General features: G+C 57.7%; 1 long non-coding RNA gene across 1 annotated transcript; it reads right to left on the bottom strand.

Moving 5' to 3' along the window:
• Positions 1 to 3724: 3724 nt before the first annotated feature.
• On the bottom strand, positions 3725 to 15844 carry LOC309849152. The gene is made up of 3 exons (XR_014303528.1): positions 15755 to 15844; positions 6324 to 6404; positions 3725 to 3931 (listed from the first exon to the last, which is right to left on the bottom strand). It is a non-coding gene; the product is annotated as an uncharacterized lncRNA (long non-coding RNA).
• Positions 15845 to 16492: the final 648 nt, after the last annotated feature.

Genomic DNA, 16492 nt, shown 5'->3' on the forward strand with positions numbered 1-16492 from the left:
TGACCAGCACTCAGTCCCTGTGCCCTGATACTAGATGGCCTATGTCCGTGCTAACGTTTTCAAGGAGCCCTCGGACAGACGGCCATCGGGGAACTGCAAGTCCTCGCGTTTCCGGGGAGCAGAAAGGAGGCAGCGAAGTCTTGCCGTAGTTCAGGGTTACGGCCAGGAGCTCCCTGCAACCCGGCAGCTGTCCCGCATCTCCCCAAACCATGACGCTCATCCCTGGGACCCTCATGACCATGACATGTTTCAGTTTGCGCAACTGCAGGAGCGCGTGGTTTTAAACCTAAGACCCAGGATGGCTGCTTTCAATTCCGGAGCAGTGTTCCATCTTTCAACAATGACGATGACATCAGCTGTGGGGTTTTGTTTTAAGAAACCACGTAGCTGAGATCCGTCACGCAGCACGGACTCACCAGCTTCCGGGTACAATGCAGCATATTCACAGCGTGCGGCAAATGTCACCTGTGCCCACAAACGATTTGAGGACATTTCAGTGACCCTCCCCCAAAGAAATGCTACCTGGCTTAGCAGCCGCCTGTCCGTGCCCCGGCCTCCCCGTTCCGGCCCCAGGCAACCACGGACTCACTGTGCAAGGACCGGCCTGGTGAGCACGCCGTGTGCCAGCGCGATCGTGGACGCTGCAGCCTCCTTTGTCCCTTGTGGTTCACAATGTTTGTCCATGCCACTGTGCGCCGGGGCCTCCCTCCCTTCCTGGCCAGGTGACATTCGCCGCATGCTTGCAGGACGCCCGTTTACCTGCTTCGCAGCTGTAGACATGGGGGTTGTTTCTACTTTTTGGTTGTTAAGCATAATGCCGCTGTGAACAGAAGCGCAGAGGTGTTTGTGCGGACGGAAGCCTGCCGCGGGGTTGCTGGCTCCCACCGCAAGGCCCCCTGTGCTGCTGGAGGGCCCGCCGGGCTCGTTCCCAGCAGAGGCGCTTTCGCTGCACCTGCCACGTCCGCGGGCTCCAGGCTCTCCACGTGCTCACCAGTGCTGGTCACCACCCGGCACGTCTCCGCGACAGCCGTCCTCGCCGGTGGGAAGCAGCATCTTGTGACTTTGATGTGCATTTCTCCGAGGGTTCGTGGTGTTCAGCGTCTCTCTACGTGCTCATCCGCTGTCCATGCGTCTTACTTGGAGATCACTCTGTTCCGATCCTCTGCCTCTTTTTATTGGGTCGTCTTTCGATTTTTGAATTGTAATAGATCTTTTTATAAGCCGGACACAAGTTCCTTATCAGGTAGAGGAGTGCAAGGAATTTCTCTTCTCTTCTGGATTCTCTTCACATTTTCACGATGTGGCTGTAGACCTATGTTTAAAGGAATTCTGTTATCTTTATTCTGGTTAAAAAATGGTGACACAGAATTTGCCATCTTACCCAGCTGTAACACATTGTTCAGCGGGGCCGAGCCTGTCTCTGTTGCCGTACAGCACGTCTCTGGGAACAGAAACGCCGCTGTCAGCCAGGGACCTGCACGTCGAGTCTGCGGCACTGGATGCTTGAAACATTTTTGTGGGGTCACAGCATTAAATCAGCACACTTCCAGCTTTTGGAAATGGCTGTAAGCAGAGATGTTATGAAGTTTAAAGGTGAATTTCAAGACTATCTATTCGACCTCCGGCAAAGCGAAGAAAGGAATTTTTCAACCTGTTGTCGTGTCCGGGGGCACGTCGTGTCCTGTCGTGTCCTGCTGGGTAAGCTGGGCCCACCGGTCTTGCAATCGGTGGAGGTTGTGTGGGGCGGAAGGCCTTCCGGAGGACTGAGCCCACCCCACCGGGGGCCACGTGACCATGTGAGGAGGAAACCCCCGACACCTCTGAGTGGAGACCCGGGGAGGGGACGTCCCCCTCCCAGCCACTGCGCCGAGGGCTCGCACCGGCATTACGTGCGTGGGAACAACGCACACGTCACAGAAAGCTCTGAGAACACTTGGGAGGCATGTTGGTCCGAACTGTCTCCCCTCAAAGTCCAGGTGTTGAGGCACTGACCCAGTCCCTCCAAACGTGACTATTTGTAGAGTCTGAAGGGCGTGATTAAGTTAAAATGAGGTTATTGGGTGACACCCGACAGGTCGGAGAGGAGACGGGGACGCAGACGCAGACGCAGACGCAGAGGAAAGGTCGGGTGAGGACAAGGGAGGCGGCCGCCGCCACGCAGGGGACAGGCCTCCGCAGAGACCGCCCTGCCCTTGAGCCTGGACTTCCAGACTCCGGAGCAGTGAGACACCGCATTTCTGCTGCTTGAGCCGCCCCGAGGGGCCGCTAGCTACGGCCGCCCGAGCCGATGAGTCAGGCGGGAATCGAGCCCGACAGCGGCCGCCCTGGGAGAGCCTCATGCTGCCGCGGCGGGGGACTCTGCGGGAGCGGGAAGGGCGTGGCAGTCAGGGGCAGCAGCGTCCTGCTCTGCCACCGGCTGGGCGACCCGGGGTCACGTCTCCTGCCTGCCTCAGGTCCCCAGGCTCGCGGGGTAGGACGGAAGCTCTCGGAGAGCCTGCCCGGCACGCGCCCCGATTCCCACCCTCTGGCCTCCGCACTACGGCTGTCCTGGCGTCAGGGACAGAACGGATCCGAGTTCTGTCTCTCATCTGAGGAGCGGACGGCCAGCAGCTAACAAACTGGTCTCGTTTCGTCCCAGCCACGCTGCCTCTAAGAACCGGTGTTTTAGGAAGAATCCAGTCCACGGTTAAGACCAGACGAAGTAAGCAGAGCTGTCTCGAAGACAAGATTCATGCCCGTCCGCCAACCTGCCCTTCTGGAGCAACGGGGCACCTGACCTGTAACCTGGCCAGTGCTTTCCAGCCGCGGCCCGCAGGCTGCCAGACAGGGTAGGCCTGGGCCGAGCCAGAGCCCGTTTGGACAGAGACCGCTTGGAGGAGCCGGACGGCTGCTGACAGGTCCGGTCCGCTCCCACCACACGCTGGGAGCTCCAGTCCCTTACGTGCAGGCTGGGCCGCCTCCTGAAGTGCTCCTGTTCCCTCCGAGCTGTACCTCCTCCGTTCAGAGAAGGCGCGGTTTCAGCGCTTTGAAACGACTTGACATTGGGTCATTTCCTGCCGCTTGGAAAGCTTTTTTCTCTGGAGAGATCTTGGTTTCCGTCAGGGGTGATATTCTAAATATTTATCACCGTCGAGGCGGGACGCTGGCTGTGAACAGCCTGGCTTGCCGGGTTGGGATGTCGGCCCTGGCTTTCTGTGCGTTAGCCAGAAACACAAAGTGTGTACCTCACTGTACAAACATCTCTAGGGAAGGGAGGCTCGGCCGTCTGCCAGGGACCCAGCATGTTGACTCACTGTCACTTAGATCAAAAACATACCTGTTTGGTCATACAATTTGTGTGGTCAAACATGTGAGGTGCCTAGAGACTCAGTCAAATGTTATTCTGGGTGTTATTTTTGGACAAGATTAATGCTTAAATGAGTAGACTGAATAAAGCAGATTGCCCTCCCTGGTGTGGGTGGGCCATGTCTGATGCGTCGAAGGCCAGCCTAGACCAAAGAGCTGATCCTCCCAACTGAAAGGGATTCCTCATGCTGGATGACCTCCCAACTGGGACCTTGGTCTTTCCCAGCCTTCGGGAAATCCTGACAGTATGCAGGTTCTGAGGTCACGTTTCTTCAAAGTTCATTCTGTTAGACAATCTCTTATTTTTCAAGCTCAAATAGATTTTTATTTTTGTTAAGGGAAAAAAACTACATTGCCTCTAATTTAGTATCTAAATATGTTCATTTTATTTGGCACTCCTTGAAAAAATTGATTCTTCTTTATACAAAATAGTGATTATATTTTACTTTTCTTCCTACTGGTGGGGATGAGTGGCTGTCCCCTGAGGCAGTTGTGGCTTCTCAGTTCAGGCCCTACTTCCGCTTGAGCTGTTTGGCTTTTCCGAACAAATATTTGTGCTTCTTTATTTTTTGCTTGAGAGTTTTGCCTGTTTGGAAAGAGCAGATCTTCTTGAGAAATCCTAGGTGTTCCTAGGAAGCTGGTTTCACACCCACCTGTCTTTGTTCCCATCAGTGTGTACTGGGCCAAGCCCTGGGCTTCGAGACTGAGAGGGGCAGGCGGACACGGCACTAGAATCCCCACCTTGTGGTCCCTGGCCCACGACAAACATCCCTCCCGGGGCGTCCTAGGTGTGGCCCTCCCACAGGTCCAGGTGGGTGGGTTTGTGTGGGACCCTCATCCAGCCCCTGGCAGCCCTGGAGGCAGGTGCTCTCAGGATCCTACTTTAAGGATGAGGCCCTGAGGCTTGGGCTGTGCTCTCTCCTGCCCAAGGTTACCCCAGGCTGACACAGCTCGCTGGGAGTCCGGTGGGGGTCTGAACGCAGGTCAGGCTGCCGCCCAGCCCCCTGGAGTGAGCCTGGGCCTCTGAGGCTGAGCCCGGATGAGAGCTCACCAAGTGGCAGCCCTTCAGTTTCCCAAAGGAGCCACAAGTAGAGAGAGTCTGGGTGGGGGGTGGGGAGGATGAGCTTGCGGGACGGCCAGCACCCCCCACACACACAGAAGATGGTAGGGGACCAGACGGAGCTGGAGAGGTCAGGGCTGACGCGGCCAGAGGGAGCAGGAAGGTGTGGGTTCGGGTGAGGCTGGCAGTGAGCCAGGTGGGGAGAGAATCGGCAGGATCTTGGGGAGCATGAGGCCGTGACCCCGACGGGGAGCAGCGCAGAGAGAGGACAAGGTGGGGGGCCAGACTGCCCCCTTTAATGCCTCACTGCCACTGCCTTCTGCCCCCAAAGCCAGCGGGGGCTCCTCCGAGCTCTGCTGCTGGGCAGGGCAGGGCCGGGCCCTCCTCCCCTTGGGGGCAGCCCGCTGTGGACCCACGCCTGTGACCTCAGGTCTCAGAGGCCAAGGACCTTGGTCCCTCCTGTCCGCGCACTGCTGGGAGCAGCCCCGGCCCTCGAGGGGCATCCGCTGCCCATTCCCCGTCCAGGCACGGGGCCGGCCTGCAGGGGCTTCGTCAGGTGGAAGGGCCCTGCCTGAGCCATCTGAGGCCTCGGAGACTTCGTGTTCTTGCGGCAGAACTCTCCAGGCCCCGGGAACTGCGAGTTCGGCAAATTCTCTCGCGAAATCTGTCCCAGCGGCAGAAACTGGCTGGGCGTCAGGCCCAGTGGGTGACTCTGCCGTGAGTGGAGCAACCGCTAACCTCCCTTTCTGCCTCTGATTGCACTGGGGGGCCTGGGGTCCCGCTAACCTCCCTTTCTGCCTCTGATTGCACTGGGGGGCCTGCTGCGGGGAGGTGCAGACTGGGGGCCTGGGGTCTCGAGGCCCCAGGGCTGGCTCTGGCCCCGCAGCGTCAGGGTGGCTCCTGCGGTGCTTAGTGACCACTCGCACAACCAGGAGGTCTTTAGGGATGCGTCTGGGACCCCGTCCTGGCCGGCATCTACACGGAGGGCGAGAGGGCAGGCTGGCCACAGCGACCATGGTCGGGGGCTTGGAGGAGGAGCTGATGAAATGGGGGAGACCCAGCAGTGTCCCGACGGGCTGGAGCGGAGAGGCCATCTAACCGTCCCTGATGTGGGCTCCGCGAGGGCGGGGCTGCGCGTGTCTGCGTTGTGCAGTCCGGAGCCCCCCAGCAGTGCCCGGCCCCGGGCGGGTGCTCAGCAAACACTAGGGGAAGGTGCACGAAGCTGGCCAGGCTTAAACGTTTGGTCCTGTGCTTGGATCTACGAGGAGCTGATGCGTGTGGCTTAGCAGCCACATTTACGAACCACACTAGCTCGAAATTAGGGTGTGGTACGTCCCCACACCAGCCAGTCTTGGGGTACATCACGGGTGTGCAGTGGTTAGAAGGCTGGAGGAGTTGATTCGAACCATCTGCGTGACTACAGAGTCTACCTGCGAGAGGCTGGGAAGACAGGAGGGGACTGGCCTGGAGAAGAGGCGCAGAGGTGTTCTGGAAAGTTCCAGGGAGAAGCATGGGGCCTGGGCAGAAGCCACCAGGGGAAATTAATGGACCAACCCCAGCAGCTAGAAAGTTGTCTGAAAGGGAAGGGGTCGGGGAGACCCAGACGGACGCTGCCTGCAGTGAGATTTGAGGACCTTCCCAGGCCTGGCCGTGGGGAATAGGTCGGCAGCCCCACACGCCCAGGATGTGGCCCTTGACTCCTCGGATTGGGACTCGGGGGCCAGGAGCCCGGCAGTGACAACACAGGAAACCCGTCGGGAGCCCCTGCCGGTCTGCCCAGGGACCAAGTCACCTGCCCCTCCAGAGAGCGGTTCCCTGGAGCAGACGGTTTACTTCTCTTCACAGCGGGGGACGTCCCAGCAGGAGAAGGAGTCCTCCACACTTATCTGTCACCAAGACGGTCCCACGTTCCGTTTACCTAAAGTTCTTCGAAGGTTGTCGATGATTTTTTCCAGAGCTGCTAGGCTTTTAATCTGAAATATTGTTTCTTTCTCCTCTTCTGTGGGAAAAATTAAGCACAATGATCAAGATCTGACACACAAGATGTGGTCTAATTCCAAACTCGGGTTTGTCCCTTCAACCAGGCTGTCTGGTGTTCCGCCAAGGCTCTTGGCCTCTCCCCTGCACTGTCTCCCCGGTCCCCGCAGCCCTGTGGCCCACCACGAAGCTTCCTTCCTCCCCGTCCGTTCAGAAAGGTGCCGGGCGCGTCAGTGGGGTTTCCTTTGTCCACACACACTTGGCTGGTCAACAAGGGTACAACAGGGCTGCACGCACTCCTCTCTCCCTCTCCCTTCTGCCCCCTCGCCAGGCAGCACCGTCACAGTGGGACAGCTGGCGTTAAGAAGCCAAATGTAAGACTGTGCTAGAGAAGGTCAGCCATGGGGGGACGGAGATGCGTCGCGGTCAGTTCCCTCCTGCCGCTCAGCAGCCCGAGAGGACCCTTCCGGCCCAGGAAGGAGAGCCAGTGAGTTTCCGAGAGGTGCCTGCTCTGGCGGCCAGTTTCACGTTAGAGATTCACTCCTCGGAGCCTACTCTAAACCCTCTTTGTCTCACAGTCCCGAGGCACGGCTCGGAGGACGATGTTACGTTGACTATACGTTTACGTCTTTGGGGAGGTCAGTGGTGGAGCTCAGTGTGCCCCACGGACAAGGACTCCAAAACGTGTGGGTCGCTCGGCGTGTGGAACAAAGACACTAAGACCAGCCCTCTGCGAGCCTGTCTGTGTGTCTGTCTGGGGCTGAGGCTGGAGCTCAGGGAGCCCCTCCGGGGGGGAAGCCCCCACCTGTGGCAACAGGAGTGGGAAGCGCCCTTGCTCCTAGCGGCGGAGCCTGGGTTGAGGGCCGAGCACGGAGAGGAGGGAAGCCTGAGGGGCGTCCCAGCTGCGCTGGGCCCCAGGGGCCCCTAAAAGTGTCCCAGGGACCGGCATCGGACCATTTTTGACCTGCACCGTCCTAATGGCCCAGCCTAATCCATGAGTCCTCAGGGAGGTGTTCTGATAGGATGCTATAGCCGGTGCTCCTGGATGGCCCAGCCCTATGGGGCAGGGCCTAGGTCTAAGCCCAATGGAGGCCACCTGCCACGTGTCCCACTGTGGGGTTTATAAGGCACACCCCGACCTTTCTGGATAGGACCTTCAACCTGCTCCCCGGGCAGAACCCGGGCTGCTCCAGGCCCCACCTCTCCACCCCATGGTAGGTGCCCCTTTCCTGGCCCCTTTCCAACTTCGTGCGTCCCAGTGACACCCCCGGGCAGAGCGAGCACAGCGGTCTTCTGGAGGTGATCTATCCCGGTGCTGCTGCTGTGATTAGGGGGCAGCTTTCAGAGGAGCCCTTTCTCCTGGCTTCCAAGGAGGGGGTGGTGGGGCTTCCCTCACCCATCCACCATCACGCTGCCCTTCAGCCTTCCCTGCCCAGGGTCCTGGTGCCACCGTGCCTCCCTGTCCTTCATTGCCTCTGTCCCACTGGCTGCCCAAATCTTAAGGAACTTTCCTACAAGATGGGAGAGAATATCGACTGAATTGTGATGTCTGTACTGTGTGGGTTCTCTACAGCAGGGACCCAGAGCAGGAACCCTGCATGGCCTGAGGGCACTGTTGATCCCTAGCTGGTCGATGGCCTTTGCTCTGCTCCTGGGCCATAGGATGGACTCTGGATGTGTGGGAAGGCACACTGGAAGAGCCCCCGAGTTTGGTTCCTTTCCTGGGAGGTGGGGTGTCTGCGATTGGCAAGTGACCTACCAATTGTGGCCGGAGGACCAGAGACAGCAGCCCCTACCCAAGCCCAAGCCTGTCCCAGCCGTATGCCCAAATGGCTCGAGTTCCACCATTAGAGATGCATTTCTTTGAGAGATTTTCCTTGTTAAGCTTTCTCTGCTCAAACACTAATAACCACCAGCAGAATGGCCCTCTGGAAATTTAGGGGGCCGATGGCAGTCATCCGTGGCCCAGGAAGTGGGACACACCACTGACCGGATGACCAGACTCAAAACTGCTCTGTGTGTCCCTTAATCCCGGGGCTGGAAGTATCTAGCCCTACAAATGATGTCATTACTTGGAACAATGATAAAGGTGGGTCTTAAGGCACGGACGGCACACGCACATGGAAATGGACGTTAAGGCCATTGTTGATGGTAGCCCAGAGCTGATGATGGATTTGGGGAGGTGGGCACACCCCTGAGTCTAGCCAGAGCCTGAACAGGCCACCCCCAGGAGACCGGCTGCCTCCACCCGTTCCACCTCTGCTCTCCCGACGAGGATGGGGGCTGACCCACACCCCCAGGTGGCTTTCCCGAATCAAGCCGATGGCTCAGGCATGAGGACGGAGGAGGAGGAGAGCAACAGCCACTGCCAGGTGGAAGGTCATCGAGGGAGGAGAAATCACTTTGTCTTAGTTCAGTCCGCATTCTTGTTAGCATTCTCCTGCGGGTAGAAGGTTGGCATTTCACAGAACTTTTTGAAGAATGCTAAGTGGGAATTGCGGGGTCCTCTTCAGAGCTGAGTCTGCTCTGCCACCCGTCCCGACTCAAACCTCTACTCAGAAGGCAGGAAGGAAGCAGCTAAAACTGCTGGAAAGAGAGCAACATGAGCAGGTGTGGAGCTGTCGGCCGTGCAGGAAGGAGTGCATGCGCCATTTGTTTCCTTCCTGGCTTTGCTCCCATGGTCAGCCTGATTGTGCTGTGAGGCTATGGCATCGGCCCCAAGACTCGAATAGAAACTCCATCTTTCTGGCCCCGGGAAAAGGAGCCCCTGAAAGCCTGTGTGTACACCAGGGAACTCTGGAAGGGAGAACCCTGGAGAAATGGACTTCCTAGTTCCGTGTGTGGAACCGCAGCAGCCTCAGTCCAACCCTGGAGCGGCTGCATACACAGGACATTCTAACTACAAAAGCAGACTCTCCGAGAAGCAACAGGTTCAAACCACTCACAACTGGCGAGGTCAAGGATGCCGGATAAAGGCAACGAGACGGCATGGCATGCTGCAACCAGAACACCGACATTCTCCGGAGGGTTCGGTCAAAACGACGTAACACTCACCATGCCCAGGATTCAACACACAATTCCTCAACTTAGAGAGAACCAGGGTGTTCGCACTGAATTTTGGCGGGGGGGATGTGATTGGCACTACCAGCCTTAAGATGACACAGACGCAGAATGATCCAGCAAAGACTTTAGAGCAGCTGTTACACACACGCCCCATGAGGTGAAGAAGAACATGAAGGGGTTCTCTGAGCGCGGCGGGGGAATGGCTGCGCTACAGAACTGAAAGGGAATCACAGAGCTAAGAAACAGATGTCAGAGACAAAAATTTTACTGACAGGTCCACAGCAGACGGAGGCTCCAGGAACTCAGGACCGAGCAGCAGAAATCATGGGAATGAACCTGGAGAGGAAAATAACGGAGCACGCAAGCGGAGTCTCAGAGACCCGTGGGACAATATCAAAAGGTATAATGTATGTGTAATTGGCGTCCTGGAAAAATAAGAGAAAGACTGTGGCAGAAGAAATACCTAAAGGAAAACATCCTAGTGTTAATATATAGGTATTGAAAAAATTGTAATTGATCAGAAACTTTTCCAATCTATGAAGCTTCAGGTCTAGGTGGTTTTGGTGGTGAATTCTGTTGAGGAAGAAATAATACTGACCTTACTCAAACTTTTAGAGGAGACGAAGAGATGTCACAGGCCAACTCATTGTGTGGGGCTAGACTGTCACCAAAACCGGACCGCGATATCATGTGAAAAATGACAGGCCGATACTTCTTAGGAATACAGATGCTAGATTTTTAGCAATACTGGAACTGGTGGAAAATGTGGAGCGAATCTTTGCAGGTAGAACAAAATAAAAACTATAAAACAAACAAAACTAAGGGAGTTAATGCATCATGACTCAATGGGCCTTATCCTAGGAATGCAAGGTTGGTTCAGCAGCCAAAAACCATTGTAATCCATCATTTTCACATAATAAAGAAAAGGAACTGTCCCATCATTTCAATACATACAGAAAAAGCCTTTGACAGAATTCACAATAAAAACCCTCAGTAGAATAAGAACAGTGAAGAACTTTCCAGACTGACAGAGCCCGTCTACGAGAAACGGGTGGCCAAACCTCAGGCCGCATGATAAAGGACCAAGCTGCGTCCTGCGGAGGCCGGGAAGAAGCTGCAGACACGCTCTTCTGCTTCAGACCGCACGTCTACAGTCTCGCGTGCAGTCCGGGCCCCGGATGGGCTCTAGCTCATTTCTGGGAGGCAGAGAGTTTTATTTCTCCGGCCCCTCCACCAGTAATGGTTTTTTCCTTGAGTCCTGAGGGTGTGAGTCTGAGACGGGGTTCAGAGCCTTGCAACCTTCCCCCAGCGGCTAGGGTAGAAGAATCTGGGAGGTGGACGGCCTTCTGACACAGCCTCCGTGCTACCCAGTCATCTTATTCTCGGGTCTCCTGCCCTGCCCCTGCTCCCAGGAGGCCTGTGGAAAGGAGCTGGGGGCCGGGGTAAGATCCTACCCACGCTGATGTGCAGTCCACGCTTTAAGGATCAGCAAAACCTTAACTGGTTTCTTCCTACCCCCTTGCACGGTACCCCCGAGCTCTGTCAAAGCTGTCCCTCCATAGGCAGCACCCCCATGGCCTTGGGACTTCAGCTCTGTGTGGGGCTCCAGAGAAGCCGTGGCTTTGTTCTTTGTCCTTCTTTCATTGTTAGAGCGGGAACGATGCTCTTGGCAGCTTTCTTCCCAACTAGAAGCGGATGTCTGGAAGCACACGTATTATCCCTTCTGGGTCCTTCTGTTGCTGGCTGCTTTTACTCTCAGCCATGGTACGTGTTCTGCATGGGAACGGTGGGCTCACCTCCGGCAGGGCCTGTGGCTGGGAGCACCACGCGTGGCCTGCGGGCACCTCCCGGCACTTCTGTATTTGCTTCTCCCAAGGGTCTCAGCCGTGTCGATGCCAGAACCCGGGCGCCGCGCTGTCAGCCTCGCCTGCGGGAAGGATGGAGCCCCCACGGGCCTGCGTTCCTAAATTTGCAGGCAACATCAGTAGACACTTGACTAACTGGAAGAAAATATTAGCAGCATATATCACAGACAAAAGATTAACATCCGTAATGTATAAAGAATTCCTAAAAATTCAGGTATAGAAAAATGAGAAAAAGAGGTCGACAGAGAATTCACAAAAATGTGCCAAAGCGACCCGTCGCCGTGAGAGCATGCTCCAGCTCACGTGTTCCTACAGAAACGTGAGTGAGAACAACGCTGAGATACGGTTTCTCGCCTACCGGGTTGTCGAGAGCTGAACGAGGAGGATGCTCGCCCTGTCGTCAGGGCCGCGGGACGGAGGCCCTCGCACACGCCGCTGGTGGGAGCCCAAGGGGCACAACCTCCTGCGGGCTATCAGGGCGTTCAAAAGTGACGACATACTCGCTCCTCTTCCCCTCAGCAAGCCACCGGTGGATTTCCACCCTGAAGACACACACCCTGCATATGGAGACACGTACGCGAGAGTCGCGGCTTACAGCGCCGTTTGCCGAGTGTGGGGGCAGAGCTGAAGACCCACGTGCGAGACGGCGGTGGAGGAACCACGGTGTGGCCGCAAGGCATGGCGTGTGCCGAACTAAGCAGCCGTACACACTCCTCCGAGGAAGACTTCTGTAAGCCCACGCAGGTGACTTACGATCCACAGCGTTAGGTCGAGAAAGAGAAGCACACACGGACACAAGGTTAGAGGAAAATACACGCCATCAACCTCCGCAAAGTGGCTCAAAAGCATCTAAGACACACGACACAAAACGGTAATCAGAGTGATCTGCAAAGAAAGGCGCACGCACGTGGACCGGCTTGTTTATGCTCAAGGAAGCGTGGGAAGGATACACCAGGAAAGGATGAGCTGGTCACTAGAGGAGGTGAGGCGGCAGGTGGACAAAGGGGGCCGGGCACGTGGTCCAGGAACCGGGGGAGATGGTGCTCTGGGGTACATGATTTTTTGTATGAGAATCATGGCTGTGTTTCGTATTCTCTGAAATACGGAAGTAAGATCAACCTTGATGAAAAGGGACCCAAAAGGGACTAGAGCAGGTAAATAACACCCACAGCAGAGGTGGGAAAAAAGAACCGAAAATGAACTTTGGAAACAAGCATCTGACCGTGTGCTGTAGGGCTGAAAATGGAAGTCTGTATACATGCCTGGCCTGCGAGTTACTGCCTGTGTTCTCACGAGGTGGTCATTGCCGAGAATTCCTCGGTTGCTTCCGTGTGTCCTCGATGAGCCGATGGGTGGCACGCTGTGTGAGCGCGAGCTTTCTCGCAGGTCAGAGGGAGGAGCTACAGGTCTGTGGATCGGCCCGAGTTCATGGTACCCCAACCCCTGAGCAGGGAGCTGTCGAAACACAGATCTGGGCCCACACACGCCTTTGCCGGCTCTGTGCCCCCAGAGGACCAGAAACAACACCACAGCAGCAAACACATGCAGCCCCGACCCTGGCCTCTCACCACCGCTCCCGGGATGGGCTCTGAGCCGATCTGGCTGCCCCCAAGCCCGGGGCCGGGAGAGTGTATGGGGCGGGCGGGGGGGACTGGAACATCTCCCCATGTGGAAAGTGACGCATTCTCAAAAGCCGTGGCAATGGGCTGCCCTTCAAACAACAAAATCGGGCAAACGGAAGACATCGTCACAGTGGTTTGTAACCCACGGAGTAACCCGCAGCAGCCGATAAACCGCGGGACGTTTACCTGATCCAGAAGAAACAAGCGAACAGAGACCTAAGGAGGAAGCACTCTTCCTTACAAATGCAGGAGAAATGGGGGGAAAAGAAAAAAAAAATCACCTTTTGGCAAATACTACACACATAATTTTTTGCAGGTAAGAAGCAAAGGGTGTGACATTCGTGGTGAAAATACAGCGAAACATAGACTATTTGGGCTGCCTGCGAGTCTTTCCCCAGAAGAATGGGAACTGTTCACAAGGGGAGAAAGTCAGCTTGATCACGGAGGATGCTGGCGCGCAGGGCCTTGAGTGCGCTCGGACTAAACGCTCCGAGGACGAGGACAGAGCGACGCCTGCGTCACGCATGTCCTCGGGGACCCGCGGAGGGAGGCTTCACCGCCAGGCTCGAACACTCTTGCCCCACAGGTGTAACCCACAGGCCATGGGCAGAATTCAGACAGTCCCCAACGGAGAGAGACGCTATGAAGTAGCGGGCCAGGGTGCTCCAAGGTCAGGAAGGACGGAAGCCGAGCCGCGGCAGGAACCACGGAGGCGGCGGGTAACCGGCGTGCGGCATCTGGATGGACCCCGCTGACCCCCCGGCCCCCCGGAAAGGCATTGGTGAGGTGATTGGCAGAATTTGGATCAGGTCTGCAGGTTACCGGGCACGTCTGCCTCAGGGTGGATGTCCCGGTTTTAGTAACTGCTCTCGAGTTACCCAAGACATGACCGCTGGGAAAAGCTCGGCAGAAGGAACACGGAAAACCTTCTGTACCACTTCCCCAGACTTTCTGAGTCTAAAATGATTTCGCAACGGAACTCTTAAATGTCGCATCATCTGTGTTTTCCCCGTCCTGTTGCTCTGTTGGCGGACGTGCAGAGCCTCACTCTGGTGCCCTCGGGGCGCTCCGTGCGTGCTCACAGTCAGCAGTGACCCGCCCTCCATGTGCAAGTGGCCGGAGGCGACCTGCCTGTCTGCACCAGTTTGCACACTGATTTCTTTATTGCAGTGGACCGTCCTCAAGTCTGCTGAGGACACGGCCCTCCAGCTGCACAGCGATTTGCTCCCTGTCCCCACAGTAGCCAGGAGCCCTTAGGGCAGGGAGTGGGGGAGAAAGCTGTGCCCCCCCCCCCCCAGGGGAGGACAGTGCTGTTTCAGGGCCCGCCAGCTTGGAGACCTCATCGGCACCCAGCGATGCCATCCCTTCCGGGCTGCCGGGAGGTCAGGGCTCCTTGGGGCCACCCCACCCCACCAGGGGCTCTCACTCAAGCTTCTGTGTTGACCAGGCGGGAATGTCTCTCTCCCAGTACCTCTTCCTGCCCCTGGGTCACACCTGCCTGGGTGCAGATTCCCAATCCACCTCTGGCCCTTCACCGAGCCATGCCTCAGTTTCTCTATTAGAATAGCGCTATCTGGGAAGCTGTTGCCAACGTAGGGAGGAGGCCATTATGTTAGATCGAGGCCTTCGCCCCGGGGCCCGGAGGAGATCAGTGTGCGCCAGCAGCTTGGGGCTGCGCGGGGAGGGGGCTCCGCAGAACCCTCGGTGGGCCACAGAGGTCTCGGGGTGCACAGTGTTGGTCTACAGTGCCGTCTGCCGCCGTCCACACACGCACCACAGGTGTGGGAATTTCAGGTCGCTCTAGGGGTGGGGCTGGGCACCAGGACCCCGTGAGCCAGTGGTTTCTCCAACCCCCGCACCCCAGACACCATCTCTCCCTTCCCCAGCTCTCGGTCAGCTCAGGTTTCCCTGTCCTTGCTTATTTCCTCCCGCTTCTCCAGTGAGTGCCACGGCGCGATGTGTGTCCCCGAGGCCGGTCCAGCTCATGGGCTGTCCCGGGTACAGACCCGCGCTGACCATCCCCTGACGCAGACTCACTGCTCAAAGGCTGCCTGGCTAGGCAGTTGATCTCCACGGGGCCCTTTACCGGAGTCCGTGGCTGGGACGAATCCAGGGGACCAGAAATCTTTCTTGCAATGAGCCTTCTACGCTTACGCCACCCTCCAAACACCAGCGGCTGGGGCCTGAGGCTGGACTGAAATGCAGATTCCAGGGTCCCCCTGCAGAGATGCTCAGTGGGGGCTGGGAAATACGTTTTCAAGTCAAATCTCCCCTCTCCTGGGCCTGGTACCAGGACTTGGTCCTGCCTCGGGGCCAGCACCACGTCCCGCAGAGCCGACGTCCCGTGACCTACGCCGGGGACCTTTCCTCTGCGCCATCTTTAGGGTAAAGGAAAGATCTGTCGTCCCGTGGCACCCGTCGGAGCCTCGGCAGACTGGAAGTCATGTCAGCCACCTCGGCTGTCGGAGGGACGTTCTCCCCCACTCCCGGGGGCCTCTGGCTTGGGGGAGGCACTGGCTCTCTCCACCCACCGCGCCCAGGAGGGACACTGACCTCGCTGACATGGGAGGGGCGGGAAGTGTGGCAGCCCTTCCTCCGGGCGGCCACCTGCCTGCGGGGACATTCCTGTCTTCCTCCCCAGGCCCTGCTTTGCCAGGGTCAGGGCCACGGGACAGAGAAGGGAGGTCTGCCCACCGCGGGGAGAGCAGCCTCCCTCTCCGGCCACACTGTCACCCTCTACAACGGGGCTGTCCCCATCGGCCTCTGCCTGGCTCCGCCCACTGGGTTCTCGACGCCAGCAGGGGCTCCGGGGTTGCATTTACCATTGAAGAAAAGCCTGTCTTCATTCCCAGAAGAGACTTCCTTTCCATGGTCCTTACCAACATCCGTCTTAACACTCTTTTTAGTGGCGACACCTTTGAGGAAGAACACGAAGAAAGAAGGAGACGAGTTGTGCTTGCGCGTCTACGGGCCTTCCGGTCCACACTGAGGCGCAGGGACTGCCGGAGGCCTGGTCAGGTTCTACTGAAAACGTGCGGGGGCAAGTTCGCGCGTGAGGGAGTCTGGCCTCGTCTGACCGCCTTTCCCTCAGCCGCGGGGCCTCGGCGGTGTCGGGCGACGCCGTGCTGGGAACTGGGGTTTACATCGAGGCACGACTTCAAGGCAGGGCAGACCTCTCCTGCTGCCGAATGTCGTTCGTGCACAGCGCGTGGGTTCGGATACCGGCTCCGCCCCGGCCGGTGTCGCCCGGACACTCGCCTTGGCACTCTCAGCGAGCTAGTTCTCGGGTCCAGGTGCCTTCCGGACACCGTGAAGCTGCCCTATCTTGGCTCACTACCCGCTGGGTGGCCCTGGGCTTGTGCTTCCGACCCTAGATTCATCCCCCGTGGAACGGGGTCAGGCTCGCCGCCCACCCTCCCAGCAGGCTTGGGTCCGCATCCGTGCGCCGGCAGGTGGGGCTCCTGTTCCGTGCGCCCCGGTGCCCGCGGTGGCTAGACCCCATTCGCAGCCCGAGCACAGACCTTCTTGCGTGTGCACCCCAGAGCCCACCCCAACCGAGG

The sequence above is a fragment of the Mustela nivalis genome (genome assembly GCF_964662115.1).
Source record: "Mustela nivalis genome assembly, chromosome: 15".
Lineage (NCBI taxonomy): Eukaryota > Metazoa > Chordata > Mammalia > Carnivora > Mustelidae > Mustela > Mustela nivalis.